We start from the raw sequence: 22,049 nt of genomic DNA on the forward strand, positions 1-22,049 counted from the left end.
GAGAAGAAACATGTAGCTTGGAGCTTTCCCGGGCTGCTGACTGTACCAATACACATAAGGGATAGGAGCATTTGTTTTCAAGTTGCAGGTTATTGTGACATTACTTTCCTCTTTAACCGTTATTTCAGGTTCCTTTTGTTCCACGGTGTCTTGATGGCTCCATTCTAACAGGAGTAACAGCGATAATGACAATCAGAGTCAGCTTCATATTATGCAAGACGATCATCAGCAAAATAATCACTGCCATTTTACCAACAATAAAATCTGTGTTACAGCAGCCAGGAAGAGAATGAAGGAAATACTTACGGAGAAGTGAGAAAACGATGAAGAGCGAAGGGAGATGGTTCCTCATGATCCTTCTTGAGTTTGTAACTCTACAATGAGAGAAACCATCTGTCAGAAACGGAAATACAGATCCCCGTCACACTGCATTGCTGATCCGGCCAATGAAAGGAATGAACAGGCAGCAGCAATCTCTCCAGTAATACAATTGGATCAGAGTGAGAGCAGCAACCGGAAGCTGTGGGTGGGGATACCGCAGTCTGAATATTCAGTGAAGTGTGCGGTGACTCTCAGCTGCACTCCGAACTGATGGAGCGTAAATAGTTCACTAGACCGTAACCATCCTGCACCTGCTCACAGTGCAAGGTACTGAGAAGAAAATATCGGGAAGGACATGGCGGACTAGAATCTTCGATTCAGGGATGAGGCCACACAATCTCAATTCCTGAGACACTTTGTAATCGTTATCTTATTCTTCTTTCAAAAATAGCATTTTTTACATAGCCGGGTAATTGCCTTTACATTTACTTCTTAAAGTTATTGTTGAATTTTCTTCCTTTATTTAGACACCTCTTCTGTGGTGTAGCAAATCGCAGTGTAGATAATGAATTGAATTTTCCTGGGCTTTATTTCTCCTCCATCCTTGTATTATGAAAAAAAATGAAAATCGCTTATTGTCACGAGTAGGCTTTAATGAAGTTACTGTGAAACACCCCTAGTCGCCACATTCCGCCGCCAGTTCGGGGAGGCTGGTACGGGAATTGAACCGTGCTGCTGGCCTGCCTTGGTCTGCTTTAAAAGCCAGCGCTTTTAGCTCAGTGTGCTAAACCAGCCCCATTATCCAAGGAGCTGCTCGTGGAAACAGCTCTGTGTCATCGTCTTTGACAGACCCACTTACATTTCAGTAATTCAGTTCCGTCTCTCCTTTACTTTCTTTGACCAAAGGAGAGATGGCCTTGTGGCGTCATCAGCAGCTTCCGTGCCTCTGGCTCCTTAGCAGTAGAGCTTTACGGCAAAGGAGAGTCCCTTTGACCCATCGTGTTTGCCTCGGCCATCAAGTACCTATCTAGTCGAAACCAATTTCTGACACTTGGCCCGGAACCTTGCATGCAATGGCGTTTCAAGTCCTCATCTGAACGCTTCTTTCTTGTTGTGAGTGTTCCCGCCTCGACCAGCCTTACAGACAGTGTGTTCCAGGATCTTACAACGCTCAAATTCCCACTAAATCTTCTGCCCCTGACCTTACATTTACGCCCCCTTGTTGTTGACCCCTCTACTAATGGAAATGTATCTTCCTATCTATATTACGCATAATTTTGAACACCTCGATTAGGTCCTCCTCAGTATTCTCTGCGTTAAGGATAATATCCCAGCCTATCCAGCCTCACCTCATTGCTGAAACATTCCTGCCCAGAAAACCTCCTGATTAATCTCCTCGGCACCCTCTCTGGTATAATCACATCCTTTCCGTAAGGTGGCGACCAGATGTGCACAAAATACACCAGCTGAAGACTAACCAGCGTTTTATACAGCTCCATAATTACCTCCCTGCTCTTATATTCCATGCCACAGTTAATGAAGGCTAGTATCCCGTATGTCTTCTTCACCACCTTATCTACTTGTCCAGTTGCCTGCGGGGATCTGTGGGCATGAACACTTGCCTCTGTACTTCTTGGCATCCTGCCATTCATTGTGTATTTTCTTGCAATTTTCGTCCTCCCAAAATGCATTAGGGTTAAATTCCATTTGCCACTGTTCTGCCCATCTGCCCGTCCGTCTATACCATCCTGCAATCTAAACCATTCCTCCTCGCTATTTAGCACACCGACGATTTCATGTTGTCTGCGAAGGACGGTTGAGGATAGCTCAGGAGATTGGAAAGCCAGAACGGTCTGGATTCCTGTTCCAGCGCTGGGGTGGTTGCGACCTGCCTACCAGTAACATTGCAATGGATTGGACCTGCCTTCCGACAGATAGCGCCAGAGAAAGAAATAATGAGAAGAATCCAGATTTGGATCGTCAGTTCTCATTCCTGACATTAATGTTTTGACATACAAATCAATAAACCGTAAGTCTATTCAGTAACCCCCATTCTGAACCGATTGAACATAATCCACCAGCAGAGGGCGCAAAGCCCAACATGATAGTTAGAAAGTCACATGAGACCAAAGCCATCAGTGATGTCACCGTGGGCCTTTGTCACAGTGGGCCTGGCTCCCTTGCTGTGTCTGGGTGGGACATTGAGCTGAACAGAGCTCGGGTTCCCTCTCTCCTCTCAATCTCTGAGTCATTCCATACCCATTCACTGAGAGATCCAGGCAGACATGTTTCTAATAATACTGGCGGGGATCTTGCACATTGAGTACTGGATTTTGCTCATCAAGACAGTTTAACAGATTGATGGGAATTTACACAGACTCATACAGTTAGATAGAGGATAATACCTTGATCCCGTTTAACCTCCTGCTCTTTAGATCCTCTTCTTTCACAGGCGAACTACTTGCAGATCCAGTTTCCGGTGACAGTAGCTGTGTTTGAAGGGATAGATTGCAAATATATAACCCCGGTAATAAGAAACATCCACTGATATGGACAGAAACGAGCACAGTGTCCAAACTGGATTATTAATGAAGTAGTAAGGCTGTAAAAACTGTAAAAAGATGGAATCTGAAGACAATATCTGCCTGTTGCTCATTAAATAAGCGGCCTAAGTGTGGTGGTCTTTTCCTGTGCAGTGAAACACAGCATCAGATAAAAACCAAGAACCCGCAAAAACCTCCTCTGCGAGTATTTGTGTAGTCTTCTTTAGCGCCTTGATCAGCCAGGTTAATTCCATCCCAGGCCCACGGGGAACAAACATTGGCAGGTTTGTTAATCAAACATTTGCACTGTTGTTTTTATCCTTGTTCAAATCAACCGATGTGAGAAATCTTGTGACGTAGCTCAATGTCTCAGCCGATACCTCCTCAGTAAATATCTCGCAGTTATCCCGTCATATTGACCGGCCTACATGGGCAGAGAAAGCTCTTGGATATGGAGTGATTATAACTGAACTGTCTTTCTAGAGCCTTCAACTCGGACGGATCCTGGGAGACTGTGCGTCATTCATCCCTGTAACAAAACGTGGAATATGTCTCGGTCTGGAATTTGATTTGACACAAGAAATAGACAACGACCTCTGAATATTGACTCACCGAACGGTACAATGATTATTATCTTCAAGCACCATGGAACCCGTGCTCTCTGGTTGTGACTTTAAAGAAATAAAATGAATTTAAATGGATTCTAGCCCTTCTTTTCTGATATGAAAGAGCAAACCAAAATCATGAACAGGCCTCTCGGATAACTGCGGAATCTGCGGAAACTGTCAGAATCACCCGGCAGGTTTTTGTACGGCGCTGAATGGTTTTCAGTTCACTGTGCCTCAACTGCACAGAGATAGGTGGCGGTGTCTGTCACTCGAACGTCACTAACATTCAGAGAGCTGTGTTTGTCTGCTGAAATGATTCGAGATGTAATCCTGTCCTGATCGCTGGTACCGCTCGCCAGGTGCTGCACGGTTCCATCCGGGTATTGTCTGTACCATTGTAGGATCTTTCCTGCTACTGTGGTGGAACAGGCCAAGGATGCAACATCTCCCTCGGTAACCACCATTGACTCTGGAGACTGTGATACCTCGTAACTGCCAGCGGCATCTGAGATGTAAAATAACATGAATAATTTAATATCACACAGACGGCGAGAATATGATATAGCACAATCAACTACAACATGACATAACAAGATATACAATAAAGGAAACTGTATGTCCCTATAACATGACATATCTGATGTGTGACATATTCCTGCCAGATATAGTGATCACACTCACACGGAGAGAAGAGTAAGCCATTCAGGGAGATAATCACTAAAGTGAATCTCAGCTTCATGTTGGATTCTATCGATCTGTGTTAAGTAGCTCTCAGTAGTTTTCAGGACGAGAGACAATGCTGCAGAGGCAGCGCTGTTGTATATCAAACTGAGTCCAACACCAACTGCACCGTGCCCGCCCGAACCAGATCTCTGGGGCTTCTGATCACAAAGTGAAGCTGTGAAGGAGCTTCAGCATTGGTGGAGTGTGGGTAGGAGAATGCGCACGCGGCAGACCAGCGTCACTGTGACGTCAGATTGAGGACACGTGTGACGTTTCCCTGCACATTTAGTGACGTAGGTCTGTAAACTGAGTGACGTCAGTGGGACTGGTTGAAGGGGCAGAAACATCTTTGCCGGAGCTGATCTGAACATCCAGCCCTGAGTTTCAGAGAATTAACAGCTGATCAGAAACAGAAAGGACGGGTTAACCTGGAGACTGGTTTGATGATGGATCTGACGGTCGGATTGGATTCGGCAGTGTATTTTTACTACCGTGTTGGAAACAGGTGGCTGACAGCTTGATTCGAAGTTAAGGTGGCTTCCTCCCGGTGTGGGTTTGAGCGGCTGACATCGCCACTGGTCGATGTGGCTGAATCTGCTCGAGTTTCTGTCGAAACGTCAACAGAATGGTGCTCGAAGACACAGTTCAAAGGGAGTGGGACTCTTGTTCATGGTATACTCAGTCTGTGAGTCCTACTTCTGATCAACTCTTCAGAGCCACTTTCTCCACCCAGATATAGAGAGAGTTTAGCTCCCTGAGTGGTGCTGTTGCTGTTTTGTTATTTTAGCCTCACTGCTCATCTGCTGACATGAGTAACGCAGCAGAGGTGAAATCCTAGAACTCCCTCCCTGACAGCACATAGACTGCAGCGGTTCAAGAAGGCAGCATCAAAGGTTAAACTAAAAAGAGCAACTTCTTCTGTCTTAACATCTGAGGACAGTACCCGAGAAACAGAATTTCCGTCACTCAGATCAGAAATACATGTTCAAACAGGAAATAATTATGTGTTTACAATTCCGATTGAAACCATGATTTCAAATGCGATGAAATGTGTTTGTTCCACAATTACCTCCCGAAAAGCCCACCTGCACCAGCCCCAAACAATCCAGACACTGGCTGACCGCTGTCAATCTGTAAAAATTGAAATTCGAAGCATCAACTTCTATTCCGCACCATTAAGAATCAGCTGTCTTTCGCAGGTTTTTCTTACTTCACTTTCTTGCGTCTCCAAAGGTGGTTTAACACCTGTAGGTGGCGAACTGTCTGTCAGTGAATGGGAACAATCCGAGCTGAGATACAGTCAGTGCCTTCGAAGAAGAATCGCTGCATAGATCCAGACGGGAGTCGGAATGGGTTTGCTGGTCTGGTTATTGGCAGCACGGTAGCATGGTGGTTAGCATAAATTCTTCACAGCTCCAGGGTCCCAGGTTCGATTCCCGGCTGGGTCGCTGTCTGTGCGGAGTCTGCACGTCCTCCCCGTGTGTGCGTGGGTTTCCTCCGGATGCTCCGATTTCCTCCCACAGTCCAAAGATGTGCGGGGTTAGGTGGATTGGCCATGCTAAATTTCCCGTAGTGTCCTAAAAAGTAAGGTGGAGGGTGGAGGGAGGGGAGGAGAGGAGAGGAGGGGTGGGGGGGTTGTTGGGTTACGGGTATCGGGTGGATACGTGGGTTTAAGTGGGGTGATCATTGCTCGGCACAACATCGAGGGCCGAAGGGCCTGTTCTGTGCTGTACTGTTCTATATCTATATCTATTGTAGGACGGAAACACAGCTGTGTCAGAAAACATTAAACAGACACTGGAAAGGAGAATAACCATTAGGGGGGAACTCTGTTCTTGGGGTTTGTTATAAATTATGCAATCACTGCCTTGTGAAATTTGCTCATTTCCTACAAACTGTCTGTCAACCAATAAAATTCCTCGGAGGTCTTCCGGGATACTGATTGTACCAGAACAGAGTATCAAAAACAGCTGTCGAGTATCTACAGTCCAGGTTAATGCTCTGTCGTTCCAGAACCCGTTAACTCAGATCGATCCTGGGGCACTGAATCTTCACCATTTGTTCCTGGAACAAAACACAAAACGTATTCACTATATGGGAGTGAAGATCGTACACGGAGCAACAGGGTATCATTATGGTTAGCACAATTGCTTCACAGCTTCAGGCTCCCAGGTTCAATTCCCGACTTGGGCCACTGTCTGTTGGGAGTCTGAACATTCTCCCCGTGTTTGCCTGGGTTTCCTCCTGGTGCTCCGGTTTCCTCCCACAGTCCAAAGATGTGCAGGTGGATTGGCCATGCTAAATTGCCCCTAGTGTCCAACACTTCCCTTAGTGTTGGGTGGGGTTACTGGGTTGTGGCGACAGGTTGGAGTTGTGGACCTAGGGTAGGGTGCACTTTCCAAGAGCCAGTGCAGACTCGATAGGCCGAATGGCCTCCTTCTGCACTGTAACTTCTGTGAAATCTATGAAAATAATCCCGTCATATAGACCCTGTGACCCGGCTTTGCTCAAAGTGACCTAGAAGAGCGGAACGGAGATGGCGAAACGTTCACACAATAATTCAGACAGCAATCTAAAGATCATAAAAAGACTAAATGTGAGTTAACGAACCGGAAATTAAGTTGTGAAATTCATTTTAGTAGAAATGCAAGTTATAAACTAACGAATATTATTATTCAGTTTCTGCTCGCTTGTTCTTAGTGAGTGTTGTGTTTGTTTTTGATGGTTTGGTAATGACACTGTGACCACCACAGGCTGAGTAATTGTGTCTGTCTATCAATGTGAGAGCGCCCTCTGCCGAGAAATGACTTGAACTCCCAGTGTGAGTGTTTGTACGGGACCCGCTGTATCTCTGCAGCAGTGTGGGCTCCTTGGCGCAGAAATACCCGGCACTGTCGGAGAGATCAGCCACGGCGATATTTAAAGGTACCGTTTGGTTTTCTTTGAGCAAAGCAGCCGAAAACCTGGCTGGGAAATCTGGAGATTTATCTGAACTGCCCTAACTATAGATTCTCATTACATTCCTCGGAGGTCTTCCGGGATACTGAATGTACCAGAAAAGAGTTTCAAAAACCGCTGTGGAATATCTACAGTCCAGCTTAATGCTCTGTCCTTCCAGAACCCGTTAACTCAGATCGATCCTGGGCCACTGAGTCTTCACCATTTCTTCCTGGAACTAAACACAAAATGTATTCAATATCTGAGAGTGAAGATAGCACACGGTGAACATTAGAACATCGACTCACCAGTCACCACATGGGGAATACATGGTGCCTGGATTAGAGTCCGACAGAAATCAATCAGATTTTGAATATGTTCTGGTATTAAAGCGAAAATTCAGATGAGTGAATGCTTCAGTTACTGGGAAAAGGAGGGGCATTTCCCAGAGACATGATTGGCTAAACAATTGACAGTTGGGCACCAAGCGTGAACCATATCTCCGCACCAAGAAGCCCAATTGTAAGATCGAGTATCAGCAAAATATAACTTATGTTAACTTCGATATAAGTTCTACATCTCATGGTTTTTTTATGTTGAGACACCTGTTTTTCAAATTCACCTGAGATTCACCTGAGGAAGGAGCAGTGCTCCGAAAGCTAGTGCTGAAACAAACATGTTGGACTTTAACCTGGTGTTGTCAGACTTCTTACTGTTTTTTTAAAGGAACAGCTGTTGTCTTGTAATAAGTGACCTGGCCTCTCAACCAGACAATTAGAATCTGCAGCAACACAGTCAGGTTGCACATTTCACACGTCCGCTGACTGCTGTAGTGTAGTGATTATCACATTTACCTCACATGCAAAATTGACGAAAATGTCTCGGACAGAATGAAAAAGGGAATGTAAATGAGGCTAATCAAGGCTGAGAAAGGTGCTGATAGTGGCGCATTAAGAGGTCAGAATGGGAACAAAGGTAAGCAGTGTGTCAGAGAACAATTGGCAACAGGGGTCAGATTGATCAAGTAGGATGGTATAGGCGGGGGGGGGGGGGGAGGGGTGCAATTGTGAGGGTAAAACATACCAATGGAAGGAATGAAAATAAGTTGATAGAAAAAAACACGTGTGAAGTGTGCAGAATAAAATTAAACAGACCAAGAGCTGCCTGATCCACCAGAGTTAGTGAATAGAGATAAGTGAATGTCCACTCATCGACAAGTTGATCGAAAATGTTTCGATTTTCCCGGGAACGCGTTGATTCCCTGCAGTGTGAGCTCAGCTCCTCAAAGCAACCCCAATGTGAGCCGCAAGGAAATGAAGTAAACATGCTGCGTGACCAACAGAAAAGGGCTCGTTTTGAACCCGGGACCTCTCGCAAATTTCGACACCGAGACACCCGCAGCGAGGATCATACCCCTAGACCAACGAACCCCTCGAAAGCAACCCAATCATACTGTCATTGACATCGAAAGTCGATCTAACATTTGCAGAGAACGCCGAAATTACTGCAACATCTCAGGGAGTCAGGCGGCATTTGTCGACAGGAAAAAAAAAGTTCATCTTTCACTATCACCTTGCATTAAAACCGGGACCGGTTAGAAATGTAGTACGTCTTAACCAACTGAACTCCCGGAGGGAGGAAACAGAACAACAGGAAAGGGCCCTAGCATGGGGGCAAGTCAGGAGAGATTAAATGAGAAAAGGCCGTGCCTTCCCTGGCCACAGAGTTAGGTTAGCATCGAATCAGAGAATAATGACACTACAGTATGAGACCAGTCCGGCCGCCGTGTCTGTGCCAGCTCTCTGTTAGCGCACTGGAAGAAACAAAAGATGCGTGTGGAGGAGCTGTCGATGGCAGATTGATCAACAACTACCGCCCGGACACAAAGAACAAGTGGAAACAAGATTGAAACCCAAATCTGCGATGTAAGGACACACAAAATGGGTGCAGCATTTACAGTGTGAAACTACTGAACACACACTGAGTGTGAAAGCTGTATTGAGCCCAGTGGAAAGATGCGCTGCTGTTCCTCGAGTGGCTGTTGAGCTTATTTGGAACATTTCAGGAGGCCGAGGTCCGGGAGGTCAGCGTTAAGATCCAGCTCCCCAGTCAGCTCAATTCCTCACTTTGGCTCTGTGGATTAGATGAGCCAAGTCCTTGTCAAGTTAACGCAGATCAGAAGCATCAATTTTATCCAAACGCACTCCAGCTCAGACACTGTCTCTCTCTCTCGAGCATCATCTGTGGGGAGAGAAACGTCGGAAACATCCCGAGTCCTGAGAAATCTTTTTCAGAGTGTGCCAATATAAATCAACCCCGCCGTCAGCATCGCAAACAATTCATAATCTCTGACCTGGAGTAAAGAGCCTGTCCTGGATTTAAACCCACGACCACTCCCATAGGCATTGATTCAAAATCCCTAAAAAAGAACCAGACCTCGAGACCAAAGAGCACAAATTTAAGACCGAGCTTAAGCAAAATATAACTTATGTTAATTTCGATATAATTTCTACATCTCATTGTTTTATATATTGAAACATTTGTTTTTGAAAGAAACAGCTGTCGTCTTGTAATTAGTGACGTGACCTCTCAGCCTCACCATTCGAATCTGCATCAACACAGTAAGGTGGTACATTGTACACATCGATTGGTTGCCAGCTGTTTCTGTAGTGCAGTGGTTATAACATTCGCCTCACATGTGAAAGGTCCCGGTCAGAAAGAAACCGGGCAGAAACATTAGACATTTAGCAATTCCTGTGAGGAACGTTTGCACAAAACACGTCTAATCCTGAATATTGCCGGAATCTCGGATGTTGGAAGAAAACGAGATTTCGTCTCACATGAGCCACTAAAATATATTCAACATTAAGTCACAAGCACTGAATTTTCGACAGGCAATGAGAAGAAAAGGATCTTCCTATTTTAGCTTAGTTCGGATATTAGCAAGTTCATCCACAACAGAATTTCATCGATTTACAAATGCAGATGAACGTATTCAATCCCCATCTCAAACATGTCGAAATGAACTACAAATGCAACTTACTGCGGATGCTTCAATGGGAAACAAGAACACTGGACAATTTCAGCATGTTTGATAGCCTCTGTGGATCTGTCGGCAACTGATGTTTCCAGTCAAGTTGATTCTTTGTCAAAGCTGGAGAACGGGAAATAGGGTCAGATTCAGACGATTGTGGGTGGCGTATTGGGCCTCGATAGAGGGCTAGCAATAGGTGGAAATGACGAAAATGCCTCGCACAGAAAGAAAAAGGGAATGTAAATGAGGCTAATCAAGGCTATGAAAGGTGCTGATGGCGCATCAAGCGGTCAGAATGTGTTAATGGCAGAACAAAGGTAAGCAGTGCGTCAGAGAACAATTACAAACAGGGATCTGATTGATCAAGTAGGATGGTCTGGGAGGGGGGGGGGGGATGCTGAGGGTAAAACATATCAATGGAAGGAATGATAAGTTGATGGAAAAAACATGTGGTGGAGGGGGAAGTGAGGGTTCACAGTCTGAAGTTGTTGAACTGATAAAATGAAAGGGACAAAGAGCTGTCTGAGTCCACCAGAATTAGTCAATAGAAATGTGAATGCCCACACATAGACAAACTTCTCGGGAACGTATTGGTTCCATGCAGTTTGAGCTCAGCTACTCAAAGCAAACCCAATGTGAATAAATCCCGCCGTCGACGCCGCAAAGAAGTGAAGGAAACATGCGGTTTGACCAACGGAAAACCTCATCGAAGGGCTCGTCCGGGATTTGAACCCGGGACCTCTCGCAAATTCCGACAGTGACAAACCCAAAGCGAGAATCATACCCCTAGACCAACGAGCCGCACGGAAAGAGCCAATCATACTGTCATTGCCATCGAAAATCAATCTAACATCTGCGGAGAACGCCAAAAGTACTGCACCATCTCAGGTAATCAGGCGGCAATTGTCGACAGGACAGCAAAGTTCGTCTTTCACCATCACCTTTCATTAAAACCGGGACAGGTTAGAAATCAGAAGGGGGTTCAGTGCAGTTAGATTGCGAATATACAGACCGGACGATGTACCACATGCTATGGTATCAGCAAAAGCCGGCACAACCGCCGAGATTGGTCATCATTAACATATTGACGATGAAGAAAGAGGAGATCTCAGGACGATATCTGGCGGCTGCCAACAAGTCTAAAAAGAATGGTTACCTCAATATAAACGCGCTCAGTGTGGAGGATGGAGCGGTCTATTACTGTGCAATGAGCACAGTGTCACAAAGCAGCTACAACCACGTACGAAAGCCTCAGAGAGTATTTTAAATTCCAGTAAATTTGCGTTCCTGCCCTTGTACCGGAGGATGGTTTGATCTGGATTCAGAAAAATACTCAGGTCTATTTCTCCACAATTGCATTGCCGTCTCTGTCCTTGTATAGGTCAATAGAGGAGCCGTTTCGGATTCGTGAGATTAATCAGCATGTCGCGATGCACAGTAAATTTAAGCTTGGAATATCCACTTCCGAGCAGCAGTAATGAAAGTTCTCAGATGTGGGGATAATAAAATCTTCCAGGACCGTTAACTTAGGTCGACCTTATGCCAACGAGTCTGAGCCCCTATTGTCTTCAGTAGAACATCGACTTTCCGATCGAAAATACATCAAATCTATGTTGACACTTCCTGCTTTCTGTTATGGAGGTTCCCAGATAAGGGACGTGTTTCAAAGAAAGTGTGGTGCTGTCCAAGTGAGTTCTGTAAAATCCACGGGCCTGTGATGATTCAACGTCTCACAAATGTCCATGCCCGCGGGACCATGTGTCCGCTCCTTCCAGATATTTTCCGCACTGCCTCAGGGGACCAATATTGCCAGCATTCTCATTCGGTCCCTGGCAATCAGAGGATTGGCCGTCACTGTTGAAATTCACAGAGTTGTAATCCACCTGTCGTCTCCGTGGCGCAATCGGTTAGCGCGTTCGGCTGTTAACCGAAAGGTTGGTGGTTCGATCCCACCCAGAGACGAATTGTTGTTCCATTCCTGGATGATATGTTTTTAGGGGCTGTTTTGGACAGGGCTAAATCGCTGGCTTTGAAAGCAGACCATGCAGGCCAGCAGCACGGTTCGATTCCCGTAACAGCCTCCCCGAGCAGGCGCCGGAATGTGACGACTAGGGGATCTTCAGAGTAACTTCATTTGAAGCCGACTCGTGACAATAAGCGATTTTCCTGTTCTGATAACACGTACCGTGCACCGGCTGCGGCATGGAGTTGCCTCTATCGCTGTAATATCCTTCATGGCGCCGAGCTGGGGAATAGCTCAACGATGCTGTGTCTCCCTCGATAACTCAGGAGATTGTGACACCACGTCACAGACCTGCTAACAGACGAATGTTGAGCAGGAGTTGGCTATTCATCCCCTTGAGCCTTCTCCAACACCCAATAAGTTCGTGACAGATGCGAACGTGACCTCAGATTCACATTTCCCCTACCCCGGATAACCTTTGATTACCTTTTCAGTTGAGAATCCAACCACATCTGTCTTAAAATCTTCAATGGGCATATATCAGCGGTCTCTGGAGAAGAATCCCTCAGAAAAAAAGCCCAAAGATCTACATAACCGGGCCGGGTCGAGCAGTATCTCTGGCCATGATGTGGAGATGCCGGCGCTGGACTGGGGTGAGCACAGTAATAAGTCTTACAACACCAGGTTAAATGATTCTGCTTTGTGATTCACCTGAGGAAGGAGCTGCGCTCCGAAAGCTCGTGTTTGAGACAGACCTGTTGGACTTTAACCTGGTGTTGTAAGACGTCTTACTGTATCTCTGGCAGCAGCGCATCCCTTCCCGATGAACTTAATGCATTCTATGCTCGGTTTGAGCAGGTAACCAACAATCCGCTGTCGAGTGCCCCAGCAGCCCTTAATTCACTAATATCCACCATCCCAGTTTCCGAAGTCAGATCGGCCTTCCTGAAAGTGAACCCACGGAAGGCGACGGGCCCGGATGGGATCCCTGGTCGTGCACTCAGAGCCTGCGCATACCAGCTGGCAGAGGTATTCACAGACATCTTTAACCTATCCCTACTCCACTCCGAGGTCCCCACCTGCTTCAAGAAGACCACCATCATACCGGTACCAAAGAAGAACGAGGCAACATGCCTCAATGACTACCCCCCGGCGGCCCTGACGTCAGTTGTAATGAAGTGCTTCCAGAGGCTGATCATGAAGCGTATCACCTCCATACTCCTAGAGCGCCTTGACCCACTTCAATTCGCATACCGTCACAACCGGTCAACATCAGACGGCATTTCCCTGGCCCTACACTCATCCCTAGAGCATCTCGAAAACAAGGACACCTACATCAGACTCCTATTTATTGACTACAGCTCCGCCTTCAACACCATAATCCCAAAAATCGCGGGTTCGGATCCCGCCCGTACCTCGGTGCTGATCCATTCAAAGTCCTCTGTAACGTTTCATTGTCTCGCAAACACTTGCAGCATGAAATATCATTCACCTATTTTCTTCATAGGACATTTCACCTTCAGCTAATGAAAATAATTCCAGACAATTTGGTCTCTGAAAAAAGCGAGGTTCAGAGCAGTTCCCCTTTTGTACCTTCTTCGTCAGAACCAAAATAAAGAAAACTAGTCTGTTGAGCCCTGCTATTATTCTGAGTTCTAACCTCCGCATGTCCACCAAAGTCTTGGCATTCTTTCGACTTCGTCCTAAGGTGTGAACCGAGAACTCCAGGGATGATTTGCACAGATTAAGCATCGTTTTTTGATTAGAAACACCTATAGTGACAAAGATAGTTTATAAACAGCTGAAATTTAGATTTCTGTCTAGGTTTCCCGTCCTGATATGCATTGCAGTCAACACTGAATCCACTCAACAGCCGAATTCTAACACGGAGTAAACCGAATCCGGCAGCAGAGGGCGCCAAATTCAAGCACGGGCGTCAGAAACTCACCTGATGGTGTCAGCCAAGCCGATAGGATGGGAGGCGAGTGATGTCACAATAGACCCTCTCCCTGCACTGCACTAAATTCCCTCTCTCCTCCACAATCCCTGACTCAGTCCAGTCCAGTTCACTGAGAGAGATTCAGTCAGACATGTTAGTGATAATACTGGCGGCTTTGGCACAGTAAGTAGTTATAGTGCTAATTAAACCAGATTAGCATATTTATACACATCGGCTAGAGTATAATTAACGATCGGGAATGTCTATGAACTGCCTGCATCAGAGGTCCCAGAAAATGCCGCAGATACAAGCAAATTTGTATCAAATCTGTTTAAACTCAGGGCGGCACGGTGGCGCAATGGTTGGCACTGCTGACTCATTGCACTGAGGACACGGGTTCGATCCCGGTCCCAGATCACTGTCCGTGTGGTGTTTGAACATTCTCACTCCCACAACCTAGATGTACAGACTCAGTGGACAAGCCACGCTAAAAAGCACCTCTTAATTGAACAAACTCTAACTTTATAAAGGAACAACAATCTGTTCATTTCAGTCCTTCACTTTCGCAGGCCGGCAATGTTCAATCCAGTAGCTCAGTCACCAGTGACAATAACAGTCCCAGAAGGGGCTTCGGTGAAGTTAAATTGTCAATATAAAGGCCCCAACATGTACAAAATGCAATGATATCAGGAGAAACCGGCACAGCCACCGAGATGGATTATCACCAACAACTCAGCAATGAAGAAAGATGTGGGTTCAGGACGATATCTGGCGTTTGCTGACAAATCTGAACAGAACGGTCACCTCAGTATAAGCGCATTCGATGTGGAGGATGGGGAGGATTATTACTGCGCACTCAGAAACAGCGTTCGAGAAAACCTAAAGCCCCGTACACAACGCTGAGTGAGTGTTTACAGCATCACTGAGGTTCCTTTCCGAGAAAGAATTGACCCCAGGCTCAGGCAAGCAATCATGTCTATTTACCGGACATGTCTCTGTCCTTGTGTAGATCAAGAGAGGAATAGTTTGGGAAATCTTGAGAGCTATGGTTGAAAATATCAGCCATGATTGAATGGCAGAGCGGACTCGATGGGCCAAGTGACCTAATTCTGCTCTTATGTCTAATAGTCTTATGGTCTTATTATGGTCTATCATACCGCAAATTGTATTGTAACTTTAAAACCAGAATATCTACCTACCGGCAGAGGGTGGCACTCAACTGCGGAGATGGACGAAAATCATGGCCTGCTCTTGCAGAAAGTCCAAGGACAAAGACTCCTCGTTACCTGTTCTGTTAACGCAAAGCAGAATGGATCAATACGTGCTGCGGTACAAAATGTACAAGGTACTTAATGGGCGGCACTGTGGTTCAGTGGGTTGCACTGCTGCCTCATGCTCCGAGGACCCGCGTTCGATTCCCGGCATGGTTCTCTATCTGTGCGGAGTCTGCACGTCCTCCCCGTGTCTGCGTGGGTTTCCTCCGGGTGCTCCGGTTTCCTCCCACAAGTCCCGAAAAGACGTGCTGTTAGGTGAATTGGACATTCTGAATTCTCCCTCTGTGTACCTGAACAGGGGTCGGAGTGTGGTGACTCGGGAATTTGCACAGTAACTTCATTGCAGTGTTAATGTAAGCCTACTTATGACACTAGTGAAGATTATTAGTACGACAATGTACGCTTAATGTATAATAACCGCCGAGCAACATGAGAATTACTATCAGTTGGGACATGGGAAGGCCGGAAGGCCTCATCTGAACTGGTGGTTCTGTGCCTCTGTGATTCTGAGTGCTATAACATTCCTGGCGCTATAATAATTCCGCGAGTGACAAACGTCCAGGATTTCTACGTACATATTTATGTCCAGGTATTGGCTGCCCAATTTTACTGGCCTTGTCTTTCACTGGCGTGTCGCTGGCAATCAGAGGAATGCATTTCTCTGCTGCAATAAAGCAAGATGTGATAATGTTGGGACAGCAAGTACCGTGAGCCGGCTGCGGTATTGGGATCGCCGCACCATTGAAGGATACGGCCTGCTGATGTGGTGGGTCAGCTCAACAATACTGTGTCTCCCTCAGTAACAAACACTGACTCGGGTAAATGCAGGGCCGTTGCATTGCCATATGAACATCCGACTGGGGAGCAGGGAGTTGGCCAATCGGCCACTCCAGTCGACTCCACAATTCAATGAGATCATGACTAAGGTGACCATGGCCTCAGCTCCACATTCCGTGAAACCCAAGGGCGCTGGCAAGAGGCATGATCAGTAAGTTCACAGATTCCGAGAAAACCTTTGTGGTAAATAATGGAGAGGAAAACCTTAAAACAGCGGCAAATGGACTCTGGAAAGTGTGAGGCGATGCATTTTGGGAAGACTAAAAGGGCAAGGGAATATACAATGAAAGGTAGGACGCTCGGAATTACAGTAACCAGAGGGACCTGGGGTGCGAATCCACAGACCACTGAAGGTAGCAGGACAGGTAAATAAGGTGGTTAAAAAGGCTTATGAAAGTCTTGCGTTTATTTGCCGTTGACTATAAGAGCGGGGGGTGGGGGCGGTTATGATGGAGCTGTAGAAATGCTTGTTAGACCACGGCTGGAGGACTATGTGCAGTTCAGGTCGCCACACTATAGCAAGGATTTGATTGCACGAGGGAGGGTGCAGTGGACATTCACCAAGATGTTGCCTGGGCTGGAGTTTTTCAGCTATGAAGACAGGTTGATTAGGTTGGGTGGTTTTCCTTAGAGCACAGAAGGCTAAAGGGCGACCTGATTGAGATACATTAAATCCACCTGATCCACCCATTCTGCATATTTTTGGATTGTGGGAGGAAACCAGAGCACCCGGAGGAAACCATCGCAGATACGGGGAGAACGTGCAAAAGCCATGAACTCGCCCAAGGCGAGGATTGAATCCGGGTCCCTGGCGCTGTGAGCCAATAGTGCCAGCCACTGTGTGACCCCAAATAACCGAACTGTTTGACCAAGCTTTTGACCATTCGACCTAAATGTTCCTCTGAAACTCCTTGGGACAAGTAATGATTTGAAAAGCTCGACATGTGCATAAATTGCAGCTTTTGTTGTAGTTTAATGAGACTTGATAGTTTACTGAGTGAGTGAGTCTGCACACCAAGATATGAACTCGAAGCAGGAGTTAAGGAATGGCAGATCGATTCATCAACCTTATATCTATTAAGAAGCGAGCTGCAATTGTCAACTGGAATAACTGTGTAAGTGGACCTCACTGTTGATGTTTTTGTGTGTTGTGGTTTGTTACAATATTTCTCATTCTCACTATGGAAACTGAACTCTCAATGAAGGCGCTGTGCAGAAGCTGGAACTGCCAGTGTGGGTTTTTTGTACGGGGTCCACCATATCTATGTAGCAGTGTGGGCTGCATGGCACAGAAATACACGGCGCTGTCAGAGATCATTGTGTGACTGATCGTTAGCTCGGTAGTCTTGTTCGTTTTATCAAACGTAGGAGAAAACCGATCATCGAGGTCGGTGTTTCTTTGTACATTCAGCCCAATAAGACGAAACATGTACATTGGAGCTTTCCCGGTCTGCTGACTGTACCAGTACACATAAGTGTTGGAATCGTTTCTTCTCAAGGTGCAGGCTATTGTGACATGACTTTCCTCTTGAACCATTATTTCAGGGTGCTTTTGCTCCACGGTATCTTGGTGGCTCCATTCTAACAGAAATAACAGCGATAATGACAATCAGAGTCAGCTTCATATTGAGTAATACAACTATCAGCAAATTTATCACTGTCATTTTACCAACAATAACCTCTGGGTTACAGCAGTCAGGAAGAGAATGGAGTGTTACTGGGAAGGAAATACTGACTGAGAAGTGAGATAACGATGAGGAGCGAAGCGAGATAGTTCATCATGATCCTTCGTGAGTTTGTAACTCTACAATGAGATCAATCCTCTGTCAGAGACAGAAATAGAGATCCCCGTCACACTGCACTGCTGAACCGGCCGATGAGAGGAATGAACCACCAGCAGCAACCTCTCCAGTAACACAATTGGGTCAGAGCGGGAGCAGCAACCGGAAGCTGTGGGCGGGGATACCGCAGTCTGAATATTGAGTGAAGTGTGCGGTGACTCTCGGAACTGGTGGAGCGGAAATAGCGACGGTTGAATCTTCACTACACCGTAACCACCCTGCACCTGCTGCTCACTGTGCAAGGCACTGAGAAGAAATAGATCGGGAGGGAGATGACGGACTAGAATCTAGAAACTTTGAGTCAAGGATGAGGTCACATGATCTATACTGCCGAGACACTTTGAAAGAGTTACTTATTCTTCTTTCAAAAACAGCATTCTCTACATGCTCCGGTAAATCCCTCTACATTTACGTCTAAAGTTATTGTTGAATCTTCTTGCTTTATTTACACACCTCTTCTACAGCTTAGCAGATCGCAGTGTAGATAATGAATGGACTTTTCCTCAGCTTTATTTCTCCTCGATATTTGTATTATCCAAGTATCTGATCGTGGAAACAGCTCCAAGCGATCTTCATTAACAGACCGTTTACATTTCAGCAACTTAGTTCAGTCTCTCCTTTACCTTCTTTGACCTAAAGAGAGGCGGCCTCATGGCGCCATCGGCAGTTTCCCTGCCTTAGGCTCCTTTGTCGTAGAGCTTTACGGCAAATAAGTGCTCTTTGGCCGCATCGTGTTTGCCCCGGCCATCAAGCACCTATCTAGTCTACAGCAATTTCCTAACACTTGGTCCGTAGCCTTGCATGCTATTGTGTTTCAAGTCCTCATCTGAACGCTCCTTAACTATTGTGAATGTTCCCGCCTCGACCACCCTGTGACAGGAAATGAGTTCCAGGATCTCACCACACTCAGATTCCCTCTAAATCGTCTGCCCCTTACCTTAAATCTATGCCCCCTGGTTGTTGACGCCTCTACTGAGGGGAAAGGTTTCTTCCTTTCTATGTTCCTCAAAATTTTGAACACCTCGATCAGGTCTTCCTCGGCCTTCTCTGTTTTCAGGACAATAATCCCAGCCTATCCAGCCTCTCTTCATAGCTGAAACACACCTGCCCAGAAAACCTCCTGATTAATCTCCTCTGCAGCCTCTCTGGTGAAATCACATCCTTCCCATAATGTGGCAACCAGAACTGCACACTCCAGCTGCGGGCTAACCAGCGTTTTATGCAGCTCCATAATAACCGACCTACTATTATATTCCATGCCTCAGCTAATGAAGGCAGGTATCCCGTATGTCTTCTTAATCACTCTACTTGTCCTGTTACCTTTGGGGATCTATGGACATAAACACCAATGTTGCCCTTGCCTCTGTACGTCGTAGCGTCCTGCCGTTCATTTTGTATTTTCTTGCACTGTTGATCCTCCGAAAATGCATCACCTTTTCAGGGTTAAATTGCATTTGCCACTGTTCTGCCCATCTGGCCAGTCTGTATATCTCAACCTGCAATCTGCACCTTTCCTCCTCTCTATTTAGCACACCGCCGATTTTCATGTCACCAGCGAACGACAGTTGGAGATAGCTCAGGGAACTGGAAAGCCAAAACGGTCTGGATTCCTGCTCCAGCTCTGGGGTGGTTGCGACCTGCCTCCCAAAGGCCAAGCATGATGATTAGAAAAACACGTGAGACCAAAATCAGAGGTATCCTCAGTGATGTCATAATGGGCCTGGCTCCCTGCAGTGTGTGGGTGGAACAATGAGCTGAACAGAGCCCAAGTTCCCGCTCTCCTCTCAATCTCTAACTCATTCCATTCCCATTCACTGAGAGATTCAATTAATATGTGTCTAATATAACTGGGTTCTTGCACATTAAGTACTGGACGACGCTCATCAAGCCAGTTTAACAGATTGATGGAATTTACACAGCCTCATAACGTTAGATAGAGGTTTACCTCCATCCTGTTTATGCTTCTGCTCCTTTGATGCTCTACATTTACGGTCGGACTATTTGACGGTCCAATGACACTGTCCCCGGTGACAGTAGTTGTGTTTGAAGGGGCGTCAGTGAAGTTAGATTGGAATATGTTACAATTATATAGAACGTTTGTTCGGCCATATTTCGAATACTGTGTCCAATTCTGGTCACCGCACTACCAGAGGAACGTGGAGGCTTTGGAGAGAGTACAGGAAAAAGTTTACCAGGACGTTGCCTGGAATGGAGGGTATTAGCTATGAGGAGAGGTTGAATACACTGGGATTGTTCTCCCTTGAGAGACGGATGCTGAGGGGCGATCTGATAGAAGTTTATAAAATTATTAGGGATATAAATGGGGTGAACAGTTAGAGGATTTTTCCCAGGGCGGAAATTTCAATTACAAGGGGGCACAAGTTCAAGGTGAGGGGCGGGGGGGGGGGGGGAGTGATTCAGTGGGGATGTGCGGGGGAAATTTGTTTTACACAGAGGGTGGTGGTAGCCTGGAATGAACTGCCAAGTGAGGTGGTTGAGGCAGATACGTTAGCGACCTTTAAGGCTTATCTGGATAGGGACCTGAACAGACGGGGTATAGAAGGGTACAGGCGGTTGGTCTAGATCGGACATGTGGTCGGCGCAGGTTTGGAGGGCCGAAGGGCCTGTTACTGTGCTGTATTGTTCTTTGTTCTTTAATATACAACCCAGGTATAGCGAACATCCACTGATAAGGACATAAGCCGGCACAATCTCCAAACTGAATTACTAATGATGTAGTAAGATTGTAAAAAGATGGATTCTGAAGACAATGCTTGACTGTTGCTCGTAATGTAAGCAAACTGACTGTGGAGGTCTCTTACTGTGCAGTGAAACGCAGCATAACATAAAAACCAAGAAACCACTCAAAACTCCTCTGCGAGTATTTGTGTCGTCTTCTTTAGCGCCTTGATCAGCCTGATTAATTTCATCCCAGGTCCACAGAGAACAAACATTGTCAGGTTTGTGTAACGAACAGTTCCGTTGTTTTATTTGCCCTTCTTCAAATCAACTGATCTGAGAAATCTTGCGACGCAGCTCAATGTGTCGGCCGATACCTCCTCAGTAAATATCTCGCAGCTTATCCGGAATACTGACCTGCCTACATAGGCAGAGAAAGCTTTTGCACATGGAGTGATTATAACTGAACATTACTGACTGTTTTTCCAGGGCTTTCAACTCGGCCGGATCCCGGGAGACGTACTGTGCATCACTCGTCCCTGTAACAAAACGTAGAATGTGTCTCTATTGGAAGTTGATTTAACACAAGAAATAGATAACGACCTTTGAATAGTAACTCACCAAAGGGCAGAATGATTATTATCGTAAAGCACCATGGCATCCGTGCTCTCTGGCTAATACTTCTGCAGGCAAAAACAGCATTTAAATGGATTCTGGCCCTTCTTTTCTTATATGAAAATGTAAACGCAAATTATGAACAGGCCTCACTCATTGCGGCATATCCAGGGAAGAGTGTTACTAAAATCCCTGCTCTCTGATAACTGCACAGGCTACATACTTTCTGAATCACCACGGCAGGTTTTTGTACGGCGCTGAATGGTCTTCCGTTCACTGTGCCTCACTGCGCAGAGATAGGTGGCGGTATCTGTCACGCGAGCGTCACTAACATTAAGAACACCGTGTTTCTCTGTAAAACTGAACCGAGATGTTATCCTGCCCTGATCGCTGGTACCGCTCGCCAGGTGCAGCGTGGTGCCATCCGGGGATTGTCTGTACCATTGTGGGATCTGTGCTGCTACTGTGATGGAACAGTCCAAGGATGCAACATCTCCCTCGGTAATCACCATTGACTCGGGGGACTGTGATACCTCTTCGCTGCCAGCGACATCTGAGAAACATGCACATGTACAATAATTGTGATTAATTTAATATCACACAGACCGCGAGAATATGATATAGCACAATCAAATACAACATGGCATAACAATATATACAATAAAACAAACTGTATGTTACGACAACGTGACATATCTGATGTGTGAAATATTCCTGACAGACATCGTGATCACA

General features: G+C 46.1%; 2 non-coding genes across 2 annotated transcripts; one reads left to right on the plus strand and one right to left on the minus strand.

Moving 5' to 3' along the window:
• Window positions 1–10,877: 10,877 nt before the first annotated feature.
• On the minus strand, window positions 10,878–10,967 carry trnap-ugg. The gene is given in 2 exon segments: window positions 10,878–10,913; window positions 10,932–10,967. It is a non-coding gene; the product is annotated as a tRNA-Pro (tRNA).
• Window positions 10,968–12,054: 1,087 nt separating this feature from the next.
• trnan-guu lies at window positions 12,055–12,128 on the plus strand. The gene has a single exon. It is a non-coding gene; the product is annotated as a tRNA-Asn (tRNA).
• Window positions 12,129–22,049: the final 9,921 nt, after the last annotated feature.

This window comes from Scyliorhinus canicula, unplaced genomic scaffold, assembly GCF_902713615.1.
Source record: "Scyliorhinus canicula unplaced genomic scaffold, sScyCan1.1, whole genome shotgun sequence".
Classification (NCBI taxonomy): Eukaryota; Metazoa; Chordata; class Chondrichthyes; order Carcharhiniformes; family Scyliorhinidae; genus Scyliorhinus; species Scyliorhinus canicula.